We start from the raw sequence: 9,154 nt of genomic DNA, 5'->3' as shown, positions 1-9,154 counted from the left end.
TAGTAACCCTGAATGTGAGCAAATTGGAGGAAGAGGTTCTGATTAATTCTCTTTGGGGAAAAAAAATCAGCATTTTCACTACAATCTTAGGTGTGAAACTGTGTGAAAAAAACCCAATAGAATAATAAAATAGATGAAAAACAGGCGTTTTAGTTCAGAGTCCATTCATAAGCAATAAGAAAATAAAGTGTATTGAGAGAGAAAAGAGAATTAAAGGAAGTGAGGTCTATTTGTTCAGCTGGAGAATGTTGATATATTTCCTTGCTCAGTCCTTAAACTGACACTAACCTAAGAAGGATTTTATGATGAGGTATTTTAATGGAAAAATAACCATATTTGCTATACCTATATCCCAGTCACATAGACTTAGAGGCTTAAAGTGACCATGTTTTTCGTGCCCCAGTAAGATACCTGTTTATACTGTTACAGCTTCTGTGCAGAACAGATATATAGTAATTGATTGTTGAGATACAGTGTAATCTACTTAAAGTATTTCTATTTTCTTCTAATATTTTGGCTAGAGTACTGTAATACTGAACGTGAAGATTTGCTTTCAGTCAAGTTGTAAACTTGGGAAATTTTTTTCATATATGTGAACAGTTTTATTTTTATTCTTATACAATTTAATTTTTTTTAATTTACAATTTAAAATCAGGTATAATATGAAATTCTGACTTTTTGAATTGTGGGGGTTTTTCCCCCTAATTCAGGAGCTTGTTTGTTATTTAATCCATTTCATGCTCAGTTTTTAAAGAAAAGAAAATCAAATGGTATGACACAAAACAGTAGTCCTTGCAACAAAATGCCAGCTGTTAAATCATTAGGAACCAGTCTGACTTGACATTATGATCAATATGCTGGATCTCATTTGTGACAGGTGTGGTCCTTTTGTGGCTTGCATAGGAGATTATATGTTTAAATGAAGTAGAAAATTATACATTGTAATTTATAGCTATTGCTAGTAATTACTGTTTATTGCATTGCTGTGACTCAGAAATCTATTTATGATAGGAGTTAAATACAGAAGATGCTGATGCCTGAGAACATGTGTGAGGTGAAGGTCAAACCATATTTTCTAATTTGTTGTTTCTTTTTTAGTTTAGCATTTGACTTTAAACATGTTTTATCTGTAGCAGCTCATCAGTTGATGTAACTTGGGATTAATTCTCAGTGTTCTATGCACAGCTGGATACTGAACTATCCATTCATTTTATTGTCCCTACAAAAATAGGGTGCAGTCTATCTTTTAACTGAGGGACAATCTCTGAAATCACAGCAGCTTAAACTAGCACTTGTAGCAGACAAAGACCATATATTTGTTGTTGCCTAAACTGTGCTGCTTTGGTGGTCTTGCCAAGCAGCCTTTTCATTGGTCTAAAGCCTAGTTTGTTTGTTACAATTTCCTAGAACCATAGAACGGTTTGGGTTGGAAGGGACCTTAAAGACCATCTAGTTGCAGCCCACCTGCAATTGAATTTTTACATCATTCGATGTGGATATGGTGTTACCATCTTTCAAAGCTGTATTCTTTCATTTTAAGTTAGACTGCAAGATGTTTTCATAAAAGAAGTTAAGCTATAAGAGAATCATCAGTCTAGTTCTCTCCTGTTACTTTTTGTGTATTATCTCACTTTGATCCTATTCTGGTCAGTCTAAAAGAGTATTTTTACCGTATACAGCCTTTAAAATTTTACCTGTGCTTTTGCTGTTAAGTTACTTTTTAAATATATCTTAGTTTCTTAATTTCCTTTGAATGTTTTCAGATGAAGTGCTGAATTAAATATTATTATGAATAGATATAGTTTTATATATTTTTGGTATGGTTTTTCTTGGTTGCTTTTTGTTTGCTTTTCTGAAATGAACTCTCCGGTTTTTTTTAAGAATATGAGCTTTTTTGCACACATACCATTAAATTTTGGAAGCAGATGATGTGATTATAAAGACAAATGCATGTTTACGTCATGGTGGGATTTTTTTTAACATTGGTAGATCACATGTGTAAATGTTTTCAGTATTTCAGAATAAATCTCAGTGAATATATCTATTTTTATGTATATATGTATCTGTGTCTATGTAAGCATATATAACTCGTGTATACATACATAGTGTTACACATTTTATGTTAAGCTGTCTCTTTATAAATATGTAGCTTAGTGTTGTGAGAAAATGCTCACCATTAACAATTTGCTGTCGCAAATGAGTATTTTATATCACTCAAAGAATCGCCAGCAAAGGTGCTGGCCCCAGCAGGTTTAATATTTAAGTGAAAATGTAACAAAGTTCATGGGCAAGGTTCATTCTACTTACTCAATGATTAAAGCACACACAGGAAAAATTGAACTAGAACCTAAAATCAATCAACCTAAAACTAAAACTAACCAAAAAGCATCTACATGTAAGCTGGGAAAGGAAAAAGGGCAAGGATAGGAAAGGATTAAGGATAAAAATGAGTAAAGGAGACACTCCTATAGAGTCACAAGATTTTGACTAAACCACTTGGCCCAGACTTGACCAATGGTTTAGGCCTAAAGGTTTTAACAGCACTTAAACGTAACAGCACACTTACTAGATATTTAAACAATCTATCAAAAGATTCTATAGAATTTACTGTAAGCATAACAATATTTCACCTCAGGCCTAACTTACAAATCTAAGTTACTTAACAATCTAAGAGAGCAACATTCGTAGTACCTCTGCTTTAGCTTATTCACACTTGTACACACGCCGACCTGAAGGTGTATGTACAAGGTAATCGCTTGTGAAAAACTTCCCTCAAGGTCAGGGAAATACTCACATTGGATACTTTTGCATCTTCTCAAGAGGTGAAGGGCTGGGCCTTGAGGAGTGGGGGTATCAGCCCAGGATCCATTGTCATTGTTCACTGGTCCTCCGAGTACAGCAAACGTGCTGAGAGGTGCTCCACTCAGAGGAAGATGCGATCGCAGACCACTGCAGGCCAGGAGAGCGGAGAATCATTTATGAGGTTGCAAAAGATCTAAGATCATCAAGTTCAACCTCTGACTGATCACCACCTTGTCTACTAGACCATGGCACTGAGTGCCGTGTCCAGTTGTTTCTTGAAGAGCTTCAGGGATAGTGACTCTACTACCTCCCTGGACAGTTCAATCTAATGAATTCCAGTCAAACAATCCGTTCTGAGAAGAAATTCCTTCTGAAGAAAGGTTATGCTTAGGACCACTGTATCTAGGATCACAAAAGAATTGGCTTAAGTTATAATAATCTTCCATCTTGGCCACAATTCAGGTTGGTAACTTCAGTGACAAAAACGTTGTTTGACTTAAGTTGTTATTCAGGCAAGAAAAATAAGTTTCTAAAGTGGTTTGTGTTAGACAGCACAAGTTCCTGGGAGCAGACAGTATTTCTAATAATCTCAAGAGCTTAGTCCAGGTGCTGTTTGTCAAGGCTGAGGCCTAATGAGCATTTCTGAGATCACAGTGCAGCCCAAGGGGCAGGGAGCGAGGGGAATGCACCATCACACTTATTCAATGTTTTTGCTTCCTGCATAAGACATCCTTAAAAAGATACATTTAAAGAAATGAAAATGGGAATGACATGCAACTTGCAATTACTTTTCTTGGCCCTGGGAGAAAATCTTTATCTTCAATTCAGCAGTAGTCACTGTCAAAAGAGGAAAGAACAATAATATTGGAAAGGGAAAATTAATTTTGAACTGGCATAAGAATCTGCTTATTTTCCAACTAGTTGAGGGTTTTTTTAATAATACTCTATTGATGTTGGGAAAGAAATAATGGCTTCTACTGTCTTTTAAATATTTTGAGCTTTTAAGCTGGTACGAGAACGACTTGGTACTGCGTAATTTAACTGTGTATGAGGAGAACAACCTGCTCTAAGAGATTATGTGCTGTCTGTTAATTACTTCTTCCTAAAGTGAGGTATATGATTTTAAAATCAAGGGGAAACTTGATGCAGACACAGCCATAAAAAGTGATGATTTTCTCAATTAGTAGTGAATAGTATACCTGTAAGACTACTGGGTTAGCCTCTGAGGAACACGAAAAGCATTAGTAGTATGTCTTAAACACTGAGCAAAATGTATTTCCTGCCCTCCATGCACACCCTCCCCCAATCACTGGAAGTAATATTCCTGTCAGACAAACACAGCCATGCAGTCCAGAATGACTAGATAAATAATTGGATACAGAAATACAAGTCAATACAATGAGTTGCTATTGACTCCCTTTACTCCTTATTCGCATGAACAAAGTAGATGGCGATTTTGTATTCTAGTGGTCAGATCTAAATGGCTTTGAGTGATGTTTTATTTATAGAGCACTTGGTTGCCTATAAGATGAGTTGAAGTGCAAATTGTGATCAGGATTAAGACTGACTTTTTCATAGCTGGTAAAATAGCATCAGTAGCCAGGTCTGGATGCGTGGATAAAGTATAGACTAGTAAGAGGAGTTTTGCTGCTGTACTTCAGACTGTCCCCCATATGTGATGAGTCAGAATTTGTTCTTGGAATCTGAAGAAGTTATGTTTGTAATTCTGGAGTCAAAAACAAATTGGAGAGCATCATGACAAAATCTCAATCCATTAAGTATTTGGTCTTGATTTTGAACAGATGTATCAATGTGTGAGTGGACCATGTTCTAGGCAGCTGCCTCTTAAGACTTAGGAGCATTTTTGGAGTATGATCTATATGATGAACACTGAAAGCTGAAGAGGCGTATGTAAAATCAACAGCGATTTTGGTATATGTGATGCACTTTTTATGTTACACATGAGGTTTACTTTCTATAACCATAGCTTTTTTCCTAAATTAGTCACTTTCTTTTTGCTTTATTTAATTCTACTTGCGGTAACAACAGAACCAAATACGGAACATGAAACAATTGTATCATTAACTAATCCTCTCCAGCAATATTAGTACAAGTTATTGATATGTTAATCACATCAATAGTGATCTGTAGATAATGCCAATTGCTCTCCAGACATTAATTGGGCTAAGGCTTTGTGGCAGTTAATATTAGAACTAATTCATGTTAGTTTAAATCCTCAATTGCATTTAATTATAGATTTGTTTGTGAAAAAAACAGCTGCACCTTTTCCTCATCACTGTTAGTCTGCCAATTGAAATATGCAGCAGAAGTTTTCTGCACTGGGCAGAGTTATCAAAAGTTTTACACATGTAATCACACAATCTTTGATTATTTGTTGGCCACTGAATTATCTTCTCCGATCTTTGAGACAGTAGTGAGAAAAACTATGTATCTCTATCTTTGCAGATAGTATTATTTGTATTCATAATTATCACAATAGATAAATAGTTTGTGGGTGAATTACAGATCCATCATCATTACAATTCCAAGATTGTATGATTGGGACAGAAATTTGGCTGCTAGCCATCACAATGACATGGCTTAACTAATGTAATCAGTCTTGAAGCAGATTGAATCAGAATTTTCTTTCCTCAGGGAACAGAAGTCCCAAGGTATGTTCTAGCCAGCTGATATGATAAATTACTAATTTTTTTTGTTCTAACCAGGGATGGCAAATATGCAATTTTGTACCTTTCACAGAAAGAGATCTAAGGAGCAGCTTGTTCATTTTTTCCTTCTTTGTTTTTTTCCATTAATGTATCTTCTCCAAGACAGTGAGTGCTAATTCCAGTAAAATGATCCTTATGAAAGAGAAGCCAACTCTTCTGGAAGTGCAGTTTTGTTGAGTTGAACTTTGCTACAAACCTTTGCAAAATTCAGGTCTGCTGAAAACTGAACTGAACCTCTTCTTACTGCTAAATAAAGAAGAAATGGTATGAAAAGGACCTGTACTGCAAGAGTACAGTATATGTATTGCATATATGAAATAGACGATGTGGGAGGTATCCTGCCACTTTATATTAAAAAAGGTAAAAGTTAAGCCACTTTCCATTAAAAGCATAGCATTTCTGTCTCAAAAACAGGTTCCATGTAATGGAGATGATGAGTTTAAGAATGAAGTGAATGGGGAGCATAGGGCTGGGAGCCATGCAAGGGACAAGAAACAGCAAGGAAGCTACGGCATGATAGACAGTCACTTGGTTTAAGGGGATGGCAGTACTGACAGAATTTGGAAGAATGTAGCTTGCTAGTCAGAGTGAAAGGAATAGACAACAATAACTGAGGTGTGATGACAGAAAGGAATGTAAGAGACAGATTTGTATTATTGTGGAGGTTGAAATAGAACAGCCTAGGCAAAGCAAACTTGAAAATAATGTTTCCTTATGATACTCATTGTGATTAACTTGTGCAAGTAACCAGAGTTTCTTTTTCTTAACTATCATTAAAATTTAATTTTTTCCTCATGTTGAGAATCCTGTATTTCTTATTACATTATATACTTTATCACCGTGTGTCTTGCCTTTAGGCCCACCCAGCATCTTACAGATGAGATGGCTACTGATTGGTTGTAAATATATTTATCCCTCTGCTTAGGAAAGGATGAGTCTCTTTCAGAAGAACTGACATAGGAAAAAATACATTGTTGGAAGATATATTAGCTCACATCTTTCTGGTTCTATCACTATTTTACAGATAGTAAGAAGATCAAGATTGCAAAAAATCTACACAGCAAAATAGAAAAAAACTGTTTGTGGATTGGTTGTTTTGGGGTTTTTTTAGTCATTCGTATGGGCTTCTATTTTTCATTAGGAGATCTTTACATAACTTCTGATCATTGAACACTACATTCTTGTTCTTTCTAAACATTGACTACTGCGTAATTAATAACTTCAATATAACCTATTTGGCTTTTAAGTTAGCAGCACTGAAATTACTAGAAGAAATTTTATGGCATGGAGTTCATTGTGTTATTTAATTCTGAAAGTGAGAAAAAGAAACAAAATGTTTAATACTGTTTAAACTTCCTCTTAATAGGAAAATGCAATAGATCTTCTGCCCTATGTTGAAATATATTCACTGTATAAACAATATTTTCTTTTAAAAACAGCTCTAGAAGAGTCTCTAACTCTTCAGCAATGGAATATGCCATTTAAAATTTGTAAAATTTTAGCAGCCTTCTCAATACAAATAGAGAAACGAAGTCTACACAAAGTCTTTGTTTTGTTTTAATCAGTTGCTAGCATTGAGTTTGTAATGTTCTCTGAAATGATTAATTTTATCAACCAGAGACAATCACTCGATCTGTCACATTTTACAGACTGTGTCAGACTTTGTGTAGATTATCTTTCTCCATTTGCATCTAGAAGGATGATGAAATTTGAAAAGTTCTAAATGGCATATACCTTTGATGAAGAGTTTGAGACTCAGCTAGGACTGTTTTTAAAACAAGACCGGTTTTATAAAGCTTACTCTACTGGGAGAAAGGTGAGTCAAAAATATCATTGTATGTCCATGCTTCCTTGTATGACGTACTGACCACAAAATCAACTTCATTCCTTTATTGAAAAGGGGCAAATTATGCCATGCCTTTCTAACTCCGCAATCCAAAAAATATTCTCTTGAAGGAAAAGTATAAACAACAAATATATAGACAAGCAGGTAGTTAAACATGAATTACTACTGTAAAACAGTTAAGTTTAGTGCAGATTTCCTGTATGTCTTCAAGTAGGTGCTGTAATGAACAGTAATTATAACAGAAAAATCAAAACTGGAACTGCAGTGATTGAAAACTTTTATGACAGATACATGGAAATGCTGGCAATTTAGGTTGTTTTGGTTTGCTATTTTGTCTGATAATTACCTCAGCACACTTGAAAAGGCATCATTAATATTACAAAAAGAAAAATCTGTCATCATCACATTAAAGTTTACATTCTCTAATGCTGAAAGCTACATCCCTTTTTAGGAAATAGAAAATTTTATGTCTGATTTTAGTGTCTGTGTCTAGTGGTCCCTTTTCAACCTGTGCTTAACTTTCCTTTCAGGAAAAGGAGCCTGAAAGAATACAGAGATTTTGAAACAAGAAGTGTGAAACAAATCCTTCTCCTGCCCAGGCCCCCAGCTGTGCTACATGATGTAAGTTATTTAAACATTTTGTCTCTGTTTTTTTCCTTTGTAGACAATGAAAAGATACTATTTTCTGTATGTTTAATAATGCTTCATTTTGATTAAATTCTTTAAAAATCATGGTGAAAATTTTAATTTAATTTTAAAATTTAAGTTAATTTAGTAGATATAAAAGATGTTAAAAGACATAAAAGATGTTTTGGAAAAAAATATAAATTGAAGCCTTACTTCATTACTTTTTCAGCTAAAACTGTTAATTAGACTTGTAATACTTTCACAAATTACTCCAGCTGACCTAACCCTGAGGTATGTGAGACTGCTTATTACTACTTTCTTTGCATTGTTACTGTGTGCTTTTATAATGTTTTGAGCATTTAGAAAGTAAATGTTGTTATTGGTTGAAGTTCTATAATCTTGTTGTGTGGTTTAAATAATTTAATTCTTTTGTAGCTGTTAAAAAAATATTTCAGTGTTTCAGTCCCAATGGTCTGGAAGGATCTATTCACTAGTGTATCCAGGAAAAGAAGTGATCTCATAGGAAAGAGATCAACAAATTCCGATATATAAGTTATAGAGAATATGGGGAGGTATCAGAGAACTTAAAAGAAAATAAATATTTAATTCTCTGTATGAATCAAAAAAGTCTGACAAGTTTCAGTTCAGTATCCGTGTTAACACAGTATTAGCACACAATCTGTCTTGCAAATCTTTCAACTGATTTGTGCTACAGTATGATTAACATACATCCATAGTAACTTAAGGATAGAGGCAATAAAATTTTAGAGGAATTTCTTGGCTACCTAGATTGGTAGAACCCACTCTGCAAAAGTGAAGAAATAAGTAAGTTGTTTAAGAAAAAGAAGTGGGAACTTGGAATCCTGAGTAGCCTGTATTTGAAGGAAATGTTCATAGCTCTAATGATTCTCAGTTAACTGACAAGACATGTTACTTCCGAATGTCTTAGAAAAGCCATTCACTGAAGTCCTCACTGTAATTATCACAGTGGGGATACTGCAACACGCGTATCAATCAACGAGGCCCGTGGAAAAGGAATATATATATGGACTGATTCTTGATAGATGTCTCAGAGATGTTTATTTCCCCAGCCGCATGGCCGGGATCTGCCAAGGAACTGCTCAATCACGGGACCCGAGGGTCCTTGCCC

At 34.8% G+C, this 9,154-nt stretch overlaps 1 protein-coding gene across 6 annotated transcripts in view; it reads left to right on the top strand.

The window, feature by feature from the left end:
- The first annotated feature begins 7,911 nt into the window (after positions 1-7,911).
- The window catches only part of PRLR (prolactin receptor), a 135,660-nt gene continuing 134,417 nt past the window's right edge, over positions 7,912-9,154 (top strand). For 4 of the 6 annotated variants that reach the window (XM_017730212.1, XM_017730208.1, XM_017730207.1 and 1 more), the window contains exons 1-2: positions 7,912-7,998; positions 8,234-8,295. The gene's annotated coding sequence lies outside the window, so the exon portion shown is untranslated. The remainder of the gene's footprint in view (positions 7,999-8,233; positions 8,296-9,154) is intronic. The other 2 variants (XM_017730216.1, XM_017730214.1) reach the window with 1 other exon arrangement.

Source organism: Corvus brachyrhynchos, unplaced genomic scaffold, assembly GCF_000691975.1.
Source record: "Corvus brachyrhynchos isolate BGI_N302 unplaced genomic scaffold, ASM69197v1 scaffold42, whole genome shotgun sequence".
NCBI lineage: Eukaryota > Metazoa > Chordata > Aves > Passeriformes > Corvidae > Corvus > Corvus brachyrhynchos.
This window is presented reverse-complemented; position numbering and strand designations above follow the sequence as displayed.